The sequence below is a fragment of the Sinocyclocheilus grahami genome, unplaced genomic scaffold (assembly GCF_001515645.1).
Source record: "Sinocyclocheilus grahami isolate Dianchi unplaced genomic scaffold, SAMN03320097.WGS_v1.1 scaffold48.1, whole genome shotgun sequence".
Classification (NCBI taxonomy): Eukaryota; Metazoa; Chordata; class Actinopteri; order Cypriniformes; family Cyprinidae; genus Sinocyclocheilus; species Sinocyclocheilus grahami.
In genome coordinates, this window is record NW_015505227.1 from 1,727,532 (window position 1) to 1,728,247 (window position 716).

The window sequence follows — 716 nt, forward strand, 5'->3', positions numbered from 1 at the left end:
CGCAGGGCACTTACAGTCAAATATAACAAACGTATGAAGCAATAAGAGAAACATACAAAATGTGCAGAGCAGGGGTACGCGAGGACTGGAATTAAGAACCGCTGTTCTAGACATGTCAAGTTTTCTCTGATGCACTAACTCTGCAGCAGCACTTCTTCGTTGTCTCGTCTGATGCGCTCACTCAACCTAGCATTCTAACCACGACCTCGCCCCTCTCCACCCCCCAACCATATGAATTTCTGTAGGCGGGAATTATTTGTAATGATATTCCAATGAGCCGCTTTGTGATATCACAAAGCCCTGAAACCAAACGCTGTAGTCCAAACGAGCCGTTTGCTGTAGTTCTTGAAAATGGATTTTTAAAAAACTAAATATCTCCCTTTGGAGTGGACTTTGAGATTTGTAACTTTCTAGATCTTTTTTATGCCCAAACATACACACTACACACTGACTAAAATTAAAAAAGTGAAAAAGCATAATAGGACCCCTTTAATCAAACAACAAAACAGCTATAACAAAGATTAATCTAAATTTAATTCATACAGTGAACACAATGCAGTATTATTTTACACTTAATTATTAAATTTCTGTACCTGAATACTACAGTTTATTTTATCTATGCTTGTAAATTGTGTATTTGTTCTTTTTTCCCATGTCAAGTTTTCTCTGATGCACTAACTCTGCAGCAGCACTTCTTCTTCATCGTCTCGTCTGAT

The 716-nt window shown here is 37.7% G+C and overlaps 1 protein-coding gene across 1 annotated transcript in view; it reads left to right on the top strand.

Moving 5' to 3' along the window:
- LOC107582922 (protein TANC2-like) overlaps window positions 1-716 on the top strand; it is a 143,218-nt gene that overhangs the window by 127,850 nt on the left and 14,652 nt on the right. The gene's annotated exons all lie outside the window — the stretch shown is intronic.